Genomic DNA, 13,935 nt, shown 5'->3' with positions numbered 1-13,935 from the left:
AGTTATGAATCAGGTGCCAAAAAAGCTGCAGCTTTCGCTAAAGTATTAAATCGTCTATAGTAATTACACAGTATATATTCTCCAGTCACAATTATTGGAAAAGTGTTGAATAAAAATATGTTAAAAAGACAGAATGGTATATATATTTGAGGGGCAACAATATTTCATAAGAACAGTTCCACTGCAAGATACATATCTCTGAGCTGTCTCTCCACAAATCACACTGAATATTCATTTAAATTTCTTTCTCCTATGTTCTATAGCATAGTAAACTATTTGTTAGCTATATTTATGATGCTGAAAAACACAACGACAGACTTACACCCATCAGATCTGGCATCTCAGTTTCAACCTTATTTCCAGAATTTTGGTTTATAAAAAGTAACCATCCTCCATATCCAATATTCTCTTGTAAGTAAACAGTGATTCAAGCAGATTCCTGGTGATTGTGGAGAAATGGGTAGAATTGCAAGCTTTAAATAAAATCCACTGATTAATAAAAGCTTTTTTTCCTGGTCACATAATCAGGATTAGAAGGGCTAAGACGAATTCATTTCCTTTGCTAAAACAAAGAGCAGGCTTCAAATCCCTAAAATGCAGGGATGCAGGCAAGAGTTCACAAAGGAATTTGCATTCAAACTTGACTTTGAAGGAAAACAGGCCTGCTTCTGAAAAGATGGTGGGAAGTTTCAGGGATGTAGGGGAGAAAAGCATCTGAGTTTAGAAGTGTGGCACATAAAGATCAGGAGAGGTTTAAAAATCAGATACAATTAAAGGACTTACAGGGTAGAGGAAACGCAGTCAGAGAGAGATCAGAAATATGTGCTAGACATAGAACTCTGCTCAAGGCTATGTGGCAGTCTGGTTGGCTGGATGGGAGGGGAGTTTGGGGAGAATGGATACTTGTGTATGTATGGCTGAGTCCTTTTGCTGTTCACCTGAAACTATCACAATGTTGTAATCTGCTATGCTGCTGCTGCTGCTAAGTCGCTTCAGTTGTGTTCGACTCTGTGCGACCTCCTAGACGGCAGCCCACCAGGCTCCCGCGTCCCTGGGATTCTCCAGGCAAGAACACTGGAGTGGGTTGCCATTTCCTTGTCCAATGCATGAAAGTGAAAAGTGAAATCACTCAGTCGTGTCCAACTCTTCATGACCCCATGGATTGCAGCCACCCCAATGCGAAAACAACAGCAACTAAGGGCTAGATTCAAACTATGTAAGAAACTGTATTTGTTACCTTAAGGAGTCTAAAAATTTTAAAACAGTCTTCTTGAAAGAACTCTGTTTTGTTTTGTCTTTACTCAGTGTATTTATAAAGCAGAGGATAACATGATGTATGTTATAGGGAGATAACTAACTTTGCTCTGGGAGTACCGAGTAAATTGGAGAGAGGAGAAGGAAAATATTTAGGATGCCAATACAGTCACCAGATCATATGCTATGACATCTCATTATAGCTGTTGAGATGGAGAAAAATGACCTTAAAAATAAATACAGACAGTGAGATCGACAGACTTCCTGAGTAATTTAATGTACAAAGGGAGAACACAGAACATTCTATTTTTGAAGACTAGGTAGATAGAGTATTGTTTACTAAATTAAATGCTGTATCAATATGACTTGATATTGAGGACTGTGTGAGCAGTCTGCAAGGATGTGGGGTGAGGCTTGGGGTGTAAAGGTCAGAGTTCACCTGAATAGGGACAGCCAACAGGTAAGAGGCTATCAGAGTCTCTAGGTCAGCACAAATGTCAGGCCCCTGTCCAAACCGGATTATCATGAGTTTGCAAAGTAGAAGACCTCAGATCTATCCATTATATATTCTAGAATTACCTAGAAGTTTAAAAAATATACCAATCCCCTTGATCCCATTTCCAGTGATCCTAACTTTGCCCTTGTATGGTTCACAGCCTTTGACATTGTCCTTACAAGTTCTTCATAGATTCTACCATGCAAGGAGGATGAGACTCACTGCTATAAATGGTAACTAAGGAGAATGGAAATGCTTTATTTATTCTCTTATGTGACCTTCACCTGGATCATAGTTTGTCACATACCTGTCTCCTTCACGCCACATGGTAATAAGAGCCAGAGCTGTTTCATTCACAGTTTGATTTCTCAGGATTCATTCCTGGGACTTTGCACAGTCATGTACACTGTTCACTTTCTCACTCACCAATATCTATCCACTGAACAAGGCTATTTGAGGGGTGCTAGGAATAGAATGGAGAAGGAAATGGCAACCCACTCCAGTGTTCTTGCCTGGAGAATCCCATGGACAGAGAAGCATGGTAGGCTGCAGTCCATGGGGTCACACAGAGTCGGACACGACTGAAGTGACTTAGCAGCAGCAGGAGTAGAATGGAAAGAAAAATAGTACCCCATCCCTCACTTCATGGCGTTCACAGTCGGTATAGAAAGAAGCAAGAAATGAAAGGAGAAATAAGAGAACGAACTTGAAGTGCATATCTTTTCTGCCAAGGTTATAGTCACTTTTATGTCATCCCTAATTAATGATAAATGGAATTTCAAGCATCTAAATAAATAAAGAAGCATTTGGGTGACAAAACACATGTGTCCGTTATTACAAAATCTGTCCATGAGCACTCCATCTTTTTTTTTCTTTTTTATAAGGCTGACCGAACAAATCCTAATATTCTAAATAAGAGGATAATGCTAAGATGCATATGTTTATTTTTAACAGGCAAAAATAACTTCTACTAAGGACACTGATGATTCATGTTGCTCATTGTCCCCTAGAAGAAGCAGATTATTATGAAATAGAGCAGAACTCCTTCCTTTCAGAAGAACTAAATAATAATACTTAAATTATCATAATCTTCTTAAGGTATAGACCTCCACAGCTCATCTTAGAAAGGGTAAATGTGTCAAAATCTTAAGAATTATATGACTTAGAGTACAGAGAAAGATTCAGTAGGGTCTAAAATTTATCTCTAATTTTTATGGTCAGTGGAAGCTTATTTGGTTGGAATAAACTGTATGGCATATAGTAAAATGAGGACGATGAGCATTTTTAGACCTCAGTAGAAAGACAATAAAAAAACACCACACAAATATTTGGCACATTTTTCAGAGCAAGAGATATAAACATCTTTGTTGAGCGCAGATTCTTAAATAGAGATAGCTCAATTTCATTTACGCATTAAAGAAAAAAATACAGAAAAGTGAAATTCAAGAAAATCATACTTGAATCATAGAATCAGAGAACTTCAGAGCTAGAAAGGCCTTCAAGAATTTATCGCCATGTAGTCAAATTTTCTATTTTTTGATAGTTTTATTGAGTTTCAATTTATATCATAAGATCCACCCATTTTAATTGTTCAATAATTTTACTAAATTTAAAGATTTGTGCAATCATCATAACAATTCCGCTTTAGAAGCTTTCATTCATCCTGGATATTCCTTATACATATCTGCAGACAATCTTTGTTCCTATTCCCAACCCTAGGTAACAACTCTACTTTCTGTCTCTACAAATATTATGGACCCTTCAGACAAGCAGAATCATACAACATGTTACCTCTTGTGCCTGGCTTCTTTTACTTGGCATAGTAACTTGGAGGTTCATCCACGCTGTAGCATATGTGAGTAGTTTGTTTCCTTTTCACTGCTGAATAATATTCAATTGCACCAACACTTTGCATTTAAAGATGAAGAAATTGAGATAAAGTGAGGCAGCATCACTATTTCAGGATCCTACAACACGTGTGGCCTTTCTGAATGTGAAATCAGACTCTAACATGATAATAAATGTCCTGACCTCATCCTAGCTGGTTCTGTTCACTAGGGAGACAATTATCAGTGTATAATCTGTGAGTGATTGTGTGTGTGTGTGTGTGACTTTTCATATTAAGTTCAGAGCAACTGCCAGTTAGCTAAACGATACAGTTTGACCCTAGCTATTTCCCAGACATTTATGAAAGCAAGTCCCCCTAAAACCAAGTTCCTCAGAGTGTTTATAATTAACCTCTCTATTTATATATCTTTCCTCTCCAACCAGCTGTAAGCACAGTCAAGGAGGAAGACATTTTCTCCTACTCTTCCAGGTTCTTCTGGCTGGTCTAAGAATTAAACTGAGAGGATACAGGTCAACAGCAGAAAATCAGACAAAGGTTTAATAACATGTATACATGGGAGAGACTCTGGACAACCAGGTAACTTGCCAAAATGGCCTCACCTTCAACAAAAAGACAAAAGAGAAACCTGGGGCAGTGGTTTGGATCTTCAAAGAGGAGGAAGGCAATAGTCATGGAGATGGAGATGAAAAAGCAAATGTTTGGTAAACAAATGTTTGTTGGGCCCTGCAGAGACAGTGGGACACAGAGATGGATTTTAACAAACAGACTCTGCTGGGTTCATCCCTGTTGGCACACCTAACTATATTATAGCTGTCTATGGTGATGGCTCCCTGCCTGAAACAGATCCTTTAGTTACATTCTTTAGGCTGTTAGAGGGAAGGTCAAAGTTTCATCCTGAGTCTTGTGGGCCTGACAGTTTCTAGCTCGAAATGATCCACGTGAAAAGGAAACATTTTGGGGTGGCAGACTTTGCTCCCCTGCTGCACTCTGACATGAGGGAGCCTTCCAAGGCCTAGGGCCATAACTGCCACACAGAACTCTGGCTACAAACCTATTTCACATTCCAATGTGGTGCTTTGCAAATAGAGAATCCCATCCAATGTAACTATTCTGAGATCCCATAGGTAGGTAATAAGTACCAGAGAAAAGTAAATAATTCAGATTTTGTTTACTTCTATACTTGGAACATTCCATGACAAAAGATAAGCTCCAAGTTTTATATTTTCTTGGATATTCAGGAAAATTAGTCATAGTATTCTGCAATCTCCAAGGAATCTAAGGAAGGCTATCACTCTTTCTAATTAATCCCATTTGATTTTGATTTTATTAAGAACAACATGGTGATGCATGCTTGACCTCTCACCTGATTTTAATTAGGTCTCATGAAACACAATTTGGAGAATTTGGCCATTTACCTCATTATAAAAGAAACAAGTTATTCTAAACCAAGTTTCTAATGAAAATCCTGTTTTCCAACCAATAGGCATGGTCTGCTCCTAGATATTAAATATTTGCAAAATAGACATAAGCCATCAATTCCCAAGGTCATGTTAATATAAATAGCCTTAATCTCAGATTTTTGACAATAATTTTCATTTATACACTGATTTATATGTTGATCAAATAATGCATTCAGGCCATTAAAACAGGTAAACTCAAGAGGAGGTAATGTTGTGGGTAGTAAAACACAAGATCTGTCAAACTTATGGGTTTCAAATTAGCTCACTTTCTCTTACCATATTTGTAGCCATGGGCATATTCCATTGCAACTGAACTCTCACTTGCAAGAGTAATCATTGTTGGGGATTCCCTCATAGCTCAGTTGGTAAAGAATCTGCCTGCAATGCAGGAAACCCTGGTTCAATTCCTGGGTCAGAAACATCTGCTGGAGATGGGATAGGCTACCCACTCCAGTCTTCTTGGGCTTCCCCTGTGGCTCAGCTGGTGAAGAATCCTCCTGCAATGTGGGAGACCTGGGTTCGATTCCTGGGGTGGGAAGATCCCTTGGTTCTCCAAGTCCATCGGGTTGCAGAGTCCGACACAACTGAGTCACTTTCACTTTCACTATACTTTCACTTTAGTTGCTCAGTGGTGTCTGACTCTGTGATCTCATTGGACTATACTCACCAGGCTCCTCTGTCCATGGAATTTTCCAGGGAAGAATAGTAGAGTGGGTTGCCACTTCCTTCTTGGGGTATCTTCCAGACCCAGAGATTGAACCCTGTCTCCTGCATTGGCCGGCAGGTTCTTTACCACAGAGCCACTTGGGAAACCCACAGATTAAAAACCATATTACAAATTAAACATGTATAATAGTTACTGACAGAGTAAATTATCATGTATCACTATAGCTGTTATTGAATTGAGGTTGTTCTTTGGATTTATTTTCTATTACTACTTTTAGAAATTTTCACAAGGCCTGGAATTCCTGAGATATTATATTCTAAATATTCTATCCTTGGTCCATCAACATAAAGTATTCCAAAATTTCAATCACAGATTGTTACTGCTTTATGAAGAAGCATACAATCCTCTTTCATCCATGTGACCAGACCTTCAGATTAGACAATATGATAAGTAAGGTATTCAATCTTACAATGAAATTTGAGCCTTCAAAACTATATTGTGCCCCATGGTATTTCTAATTGATATAAAAGAAAATTGGATAGTTTCATACTATTCCCTAAATGCAATTATATTTTAATTAATATCATCATGTGTCTTACCATAAATTTTAATTCATGAAAAAGTGAAAAATTCAAATGGGAATGCAATACAGATTAGAAAGTTCTGGGGAGAACAGGAGAGAGAATGTATATACTTACAGGTATAGGTAGAAGTGGTAGAAGAAATATTTTTATTCAATCTAATGCAACAACATCAAAATTGCAATTTCATTGAGGAATACATAAAAGCTCAAGATAAAAGTTATGATCGTGCTTCAAAATGTACAAAGTTCTAAAAAAAAAAAAAAGAACTAGGGCAACCTTGGGATCCCCGTGGTCCAGTGGCTAAAACTCTAAGTTTCCAATGCAGGGTCCCTGGGTTCAATCCCTGATCTGGGAACTAGATCCCCCTGAGCCACAACTAAAGGTCGCACATGCCACGATGAAAATCGAAGATTCCGGATGCCGCAACTAAGAGCCAGCACAACCAAGGAAATAAATAAATATTCAAAACAAAGGCAACCTATGGAATGGAATGGAATATTTGCAAACTGTATATTTGATAAGGGATTAATACCCAGAATATATTAAAAAAAAAAAAAAACCCTACAAGTCAACAACAACCAAAATAACCTAATTCAAAAATGAACAAAGGACATTAGCAGACATTTCTCCAAAGAAGATACACAAATGGACAACAAGCATATGAAAAGATGTTCAACACCACTAAACAATGGGGAAATGCAAATCAAAACCACAATGATATATCATCTCACACCCATAGGTTGATCACTATTAAAAACAAATGAACATTCAGAGAATAATGTTTGCAGGATGCAAGAGAAAAGGAAATCCCTGTATACTGTTGGTGAAAATATTAAAAGGTGCATCTGCTACGGAAAACAGTATGTGGTTCCTTAAAAATTAAGAGAATTATCATACATGCTAGTAATTCCACTTTGGGGCATATATCCAAAATAATTCAAAACAGGATCTTAAAGATATAAATATATGCACATCCATACTCAATGTAGTAGTATTCAAAATAGCTGAAAGATGAAAGCAATCTAAATATCCATCAACGAATTAATAAAATTCATCATATTTACATACTATGGAATATTATTCAGCCTTTAAAAGAAAATCCTGTTATAGAATACAATATTCATTAACTGTGAGGATATTATTCTAAGTGAAATAAGTCAGTCACAAAATGACAAATACTGCATGATTCTACTTATATAAGATATCTAAAACAGCCAAACTTTTTGAAACAGAAAGTAGAATGGTGATTGTCAAGGGCTGAGAGAGGGAGAAATGGGGAATTGATGTACAGTGGATGTGGAGTTTCAGTTTGGCACAATGAAAAAAGTTTTAGAGACTTATTGCCAACATTGTGCATATACTTAACAATACCATACACTTTAAAATGGTTAAGACAATGAATTAGAAGTTTTTCTTTTTTAACTGCAAAAACAACACATACATTTTGGCCAAGAGGTATCCAACTGTATGGAAAAAGTATACTATTACATGTTTCACAGATTGGAAATGTGATTTATTAAGTGGCCAAATCATTCTGGAATACAGATCCTGCCACACAAATATTCCTGAAGGATCTGTAGTATTTAAGAGCTAGCCCATATCTTATCTCTTATCCAACAATATAGATAATAGATAGCAAAGGATTACATATGCATACTCTCTGGTTTACTTATCAGGAAATTTTTTTAAAATTATCCATTTCTGTTACTCACTTTATGTGGAATTTCAGAAGACTCAAATGATTTGTATTTTTCCCTAAACACCAAGTTAAGGATTTGAGAAAAAATATCATCTGTGAAGCAGCCCTTGTTACACCTTCAAAGAGTTCTGGGACTCTAGTTTGTTTCTGTGTGTAAACAAATGCAATGTAAATGTGCTCTCTCCTCTGTGGATTAGTTAGAGGTCCTGAGGGAAACCTGAGAGGTGTCACATTCCAAAACATTATCAGGAAGCTATGGAATTTGCTGTTTCAACCCAAGTCTGATTATACCTTGACTACTCTCTAGTAGTTGTCTTTTTCTGAATTCCCCATGTCCCCTCTTCGGTATGCTCATTAATCTACCTGGAACACAGCTTTCAGGTTCAGTCACACAGTGATTTACTCGGGATTATAGTGCAGGGTCCACAATGGAGATTTACATTTCAACTCAATGCAGAAAGAATTTCATAATAAGTGCTTTTCAGCCATGAATGAAAAGTTACTGCAAAGGATACTGTAAAAATCTTCTTTCAGCAGTCCAAGTAAGATGCAAAGAAATCTCTTAGGAAAGGTGAAATGTTTGGAGAAATGTTTCTCTCATCTTGCAAACCATATTTTACAACTGGGTAGTTTTCCTCTGGTGAGAACAAGTTTCTCTCACAGGAGGTTGATGACCTCTTAAAAAAAAAAAATCAGAGAGGAAAAAGTCAGAGATAAAACAATACAGAAAAAGCTGCACAGAAAACAGTACAATTTTGGTTTTTTCTCCTACACACACACACACACACACACATATGTGAGAACACACACATAAATTATCCTTGATATTTCAAACACTATATACCTAAGTGCATTTTAAATGTCAAACTCTTAATCATTCATCTTTTTATTCACTCTTTTACTTTCTCATGCTTTAATCTATCACAAAGATCAATATTTTGTGAATTATTGTGCAGTTGCCCCAAATTTCAACTTGTTAAAAAAGATGTTTCTTGTACTTGTTTACTACATATTAAATTATACTTTATTTAGATACCTAGTAACCAGTTAATGACTTTAGAATACATCTTCAATATTAAATGCTGGCAATTTTATGCACAATAAGAAACTCACAGCCACAGCTGTGAAAAATGTAGTCATACACATCCAGTTATTATAAACTGGCGTCCTGTCATTCAACACGGCTACCCAGAGGTTGTTTCATATTTAGTAAAGTGATATATTGATTTATTAATCCTTTGGGAATAAATAATACAAGTTCTGTAAATCTCCAACAACACAAAATCCTCTAATTTCCTACAGTGGATTTGCATACAGTGACACCATCTTTTAGCTAAAAAAGATGTATATACACACCTTACCAGCGTAGGGATCGCAGTAAGTGTTACTTTTATTTTCCCACATACAAACAGGTTGGACTCTTCAGCAGGCTCTTTTCTTCATCTTGTCAAGCTTTCTCTGAGCATCTGTCATTATTTCAACATCTGGAGGGGCAGATAAGCTGCTCCAATTGGAACACCGCAGTCAGCAACTTTCTCCAGGAAAAGAAATTTGTCACTTCGGCAAAGCATTCGTCTTCTGCCAGCTTTTGACTTCCTATCCTCGGGCCAAACTCAAAAATCAGGCCTCCCAGTTTGTAGGGCTGCTATGCTATGGATTAATTCAGCTATGGAGAAAAGGATGACAAAGGGTGGAAAGATCATGATTAACTCAAATTAATTTCTAAAACAGCAGGAAACCCATCTCAATATGATATAAAGATTTAATCTTAACCTGATATCTCTCTAGACATTATACATGACTTCCTTCTTAAAGAAATATTGAATGTTCCTCTGCATTTTCCCCTGACAATAGCTTGTACTGTCATTGAGCTGCTTTGCTCAGAGGGAAAAGTCATCTTTTTAGATTAACCAGAAAGTTAACAGTTGCTAATTTAAGGTGTGATATGAAAAAATTTCCCAAATCACCAATTCCTTATTGTAGGCATTCAATTAAGGTGATGGTAGAGCTACACACACAAATTGTATTTTAAAGGCAAATCTGTTCAGATTCTTTCTCTGATTAAAACCATTCACTGACTCTTTTTCCCCAGAGAGTATCTGGTTGCTTTTATGAGCATGTCAGCTGTTCTGTCTTCTGGCCCTTGTTTGATTCTCCACGCTTGGGTCCTATCCTTGCTGTAGTGAATTTCTCTGTCATGTCCTCTTGCCAAAGTGCATCTTTTTTTCTAATTCTAGGAGGGCATTCAGACAAAAGAATGCTTCTCAAAATCAATGTGCATTCAAATCATTGAAGAGTCTTGATAAAATGAAGGCTTTGATTTGATATATCAGGAGCAGGGTCTTAGACTGTGTATTTATAACAAGTTTCCAGGTGATGTTAATATTGTTGAGACCTGTAGGACACTCTGAGTACCATGGTCTTAGAGCACTTATTTTCAACTCAGGAATGATTTTGCTCCCCAGGGCCATTTGGAACCCTTTGGAGATTTTTTCTTTGTCATGCCTTGGGTAGAGGGAGGGGAGTACTGGCATCTAGTAGTTAAAGACCAAGAATATTACTAAACATTGTATAATCCCCAGGACTGTCTATCATGACAAAGGTTTACTCAGGCCAAAAGGTCAGTATGAAGCTGAAAAAATCTTGATCTAGAGGGCATCTAGTCTTCAGGAACCAGCTCAGTTATCACCTGTTCTCTGAATAAGTGCCTTTTTGTTGTTCAGTTGCTAAGTCATGTCCCACTCTTTGCAGCCCCATGGACTGTAGTAAGCCCGGCTTCCCTGTCCTTCACTATCTCCCAAAGTTTGCTCAGACTCAAGTCCATTGAGTTGGTGATGCCATCCAACCATTTCATCCCATGTCACCCCTTATCATCCTGCCCTCAATCTTTCCCAGCATCAGGGTCTTGTCTAATGAGTCAGCTCTTATCATCAGGTGGCCAAGTGCCTAATCATACCTAACTGATTTTGGCTTCCCCATCCATCCAACCCCATCACTTCCTCGCAGACCTAATAAAGTATACATATGGTTTAGCTGCTATATTATCAATTACTTCTTTACATGCCTAATTTCACTTCAATTTGAGCATCTTGAATGCAATTACCATATCTCTGTCACAGTTCAGTTCAGTTGCTTAGTTGTGTCAGACTCTGTGACCCCATGGACTGCAGCATGCCAGGCTTTCCTGTCCATCACCAACTCCCAGAGCTTACTTAAACTCATGTCCATTGAGTTGGTGATGCCATCCATCTCATCCTGTCATCCCCTTCTCCCGCCTTCAATCTTTCCCAGCATCAGTGTCTTTTCCAATGAGTCAGTTCTTCACATCAGGTGGCCAAAGTATTGCAGTTTCGGCTTCAGAATCAGCCTTCCAGTGAATATTCAGGACTGATTTCCTTTAGGATGGACTGGATGGATCTCCTTGCAGTCCAAGGGACTCTCAAGAGTCTTCTCCAACGCCATAGTTCAAACACATCAATTCTTTGGTGCTCAGCTTTCTTTATAGTCCAACTCTCACATCCATACATGACCACTGGAAAAACCATAGCTTTGACTACATTACTTTGTTAGCAAAGTAATGTCTCTGCTTTTTAATATGCTGTTTAGGTTGGTCATAACTTTCCTTCCAAGGAGAAAGCGTCTTTTAATTTCATGGCTGCAGCCACCATCTGCAGGGGATTTTGGTGCCTAAAAAAATAAAGTCTGTCACTATTTCCATTGTTTCCCCATCTATTTGCCATGAAGGGATGGGACCAGATGACATGATGTTAGTTGTCTGAATGTTGAGTTTTAAGCCAAGTTTTTCACAGTACACAGTACCTATTTTTTTGTTGCTGATTTTAACGCACTCTTCCATGTGACTAATATGAGATGTTGAAAGAAAATGAGATCATTAAAGTTTGCAAAATTCAATTTAACCATCATAAACAAAAGGTAAAACAAGAAGGTGCCATTTAGTTGAATCTATCAAAAATTTACTGTTCTGATAAGAATTGAGGAAAACTTATTCCACTTTTCATAAAAATGTGATAGGTTCATGTTACTCAGAGATAAATAACTGATAGTCTTTAAAATACACCTGTTCTTTGATCATCTGTAAGAGATGACTTTTCACCAGTTGATCTGGGGTTGAATGAGTCCACCAACAGAGAAGGAACTTATCTGTGGGTATATGATAGAATTTAGGAGGTCCGTGAATTCTGAGGGGGAAAAAACACACCTAATTTAGTATTTCTTATGTTTAATGAAGGAAACAAACCACAGCGTCTTTAATACACTGTCATTCATTGCCACCACAAATGTCTTTTCTTATTAGTGAGTTTCAAACACCTTGAAATATTGTTTATAATAATGCTACTTAAAAATCATAGTATTTACAAAATTACTTAATATGTTAATGAGGAAGCTCTTACATTTCTACACCATGACTAAAACACTTTGATAGTTTTATTTCAACATGGTTAACTTTCTTTGTAATCCTGTTTATTTATCCAAAAATATTATTTTCCATCCTCTGCATGGAACACCAAGAAAAGACTGAAAGTCCTAATCCCATCCTCAAGACTCCTCTTCAAACCCTGTCCATTTGACTAATTCATATGTAGGAGAATATTTCATGACTATAGTTTCACTGTAGAACCTTATTAAAGTTCTCTTTCAATGGTATTCAGAAAACTGTATAAGGGACACTGTGCAAAAGACAAATGACTATATAAGATAATGTATTAGCTGTCTATTGCTGCATAAGAGATTCCCCAAAATATACAAGCTTGCTGCTGCTAAGTTGCTTCAGTCGTGTCCGACTCTGTGCGACCCAATAGATGGCAGTCCACCAGGGTCCCCTGTCCCTGGGATTCTCGAGGCAAGAACACTGGAGTGGGTTGTCATTTCCTGCTCCAATGCACGAAAGTGAAAAGTGAAAGTGAAGTCGTTCAGTCGTGTCCGACTCTCAGCGACCCCATGGACTGCAGCCTACCTACCAGGATCCTCCGTCCATGTGATTTTCCAGGTGAGAGTACTGGAGTGGGGTGCCGTTGCCTTCTCTGTATGCAAGCTTAAGACAACACAAATATATTATCTTACAGTTCTGCAAGACTGAAATCTGAAACAAATTTCATCAGGCTAAAATTGAGGTGTCAGCAAATTATATTCCCATCCCAAAGCCTCCGGGGAGAATCTATTTCTTCTTTGATGGGTTGTTAGCATAATTCAGCTCCTTGGAGTTGTAGGAATGAGGTCCCTGTTTTACTTGCTCTTTATAAGATGAGGGCTATTCATTCCTTTCCTTGGCTAATGGCCCCACCCTATATCTTCAAAACCACCAAGAGCCAGTCTAGTATTTCTTATGTCACATCTCTCTTCTTCCATTATTTTTCAGTTTTGAGAACTCACATGATTCAGATAAAGCTCCCTATTTCAAGACCTGTAACCTTACCCTCATCTGAAAAGCTTCTTTTGCCATATAAATAATATATTTACAGATACTGGGGATTAGGATGTGGCCTCTCTATTCTAGGTGCCTTCAAGTATCTCTAGAGACACTCTGTCTTTCAGTTTCATTAATTATTCATAATTATTATTCATAATTATTCATAAATAATTAATAATAATTTCATCATTATTAAATGAGGGTGCCTGAATCTTGGTAAAAAGAAGATAAAGATCATTGCTAATATGCTTCTTTCAAGTTTTTTTCTAAATCCTCTTTTCCTAAATTCTATTAATCCACAGATATGTATGGTTTTATAGCTCACAATATTGTTTGAATATTGTGCTTGTTGTCTTTTAAAAATATTTGCTGTCTATGTACAGTGTTAGCACATGACATTTTCAGAAGTAAAATTTTGGAAATTACCTGATGAAAGGTAGTTTTATTTTTCAACTTTGGACTGTGTTTATAGGGAGAATCCTATAAAAGTAAAGAGAT

General features: G+C 37.3%; 1 long non-coding RNA gene across 1 annotated transcript in view; it reads left to right on the top strand.

The window, feature by feature from the left end:
* The first annotated feature begins 1,909 nt into the window (after positions 1–1,909).
* Positions 1,910–13,935, top strand: part of LOC129631895 (uncharacterized) — a 42,545-nt gene continuing 30,519 nt past the window's right edge. The window contains exons 1-3 of the long non-coding RNA XR_008704223.1: positions 1,910–1,983; positions 3,470–3,605; positions 4,022–4,175. This is a non-coding gene — a long non-coding RNA (uncharacterized LOC129631895). The remainder of the gene's footprint in view (positions 1,984–3,469; positions 3,606–4,021; positions 4,176–13,935) is intronic.

The sequence above is a fragment of the Bubalus kerabau genome, chromosome 17 (assembly GCF_029407905.1).
Source record: "Bubalus kerabau isolate K-KA32 ecotype Philippines breed swamp buffalo chromosome 17, PCC_UOA_SB_1v2, whole genome shotgun sequence".
Taxonomy (NCBI): domain Eukaryota; kingdom Metazoa; phylum Chordata; class Mammalia; order Artiodactyla; family Bovidae; genus Bubalus; species Bubalus kerabau.
This window is presented reverse-complemented; position numbering and strand designations above follow the sequence as displayed.